Genomic DNA, 204 nt, shown 5'->3' with positions numbered 1-204 from the left:
GATCAGAATTTCTCATGGTACCCAAGAAATCTGTGGTTTTGTTTTTCCATAAGGCTTTTATTAGCAGATGGCTAGATCTCCCTCTCTAATCTTTGCATAGTGGCTTAATGGTCACAGGGTGTGTGATGGCAGGTCTGCCCTGGGAGACTGAGTAGTGTGAGCAATCCGCAGGATTTCAAGGCAACACATCTGTCAGATTTGCAC

The sequence above is a fragment of the Terrapene carolina genome, unplaced genomic scaffold (genome assembly GCF_002925995.2).
Source record: "Terrapene carolina triunguis isolate 2854851 unplaced genomic scaffold, T_m_triunguis-2.0 Scaffold247, whole genome shotgun sequence".
In the NCBI taxonomy this organism is placed as follows: Eukaryota; Metazoa; Chordata; order Testudines; family Emydidae; genus Terrapene; species Terrapene triunguis.
Note: the sequence above shows the minus strand (reverse complement) of the source record.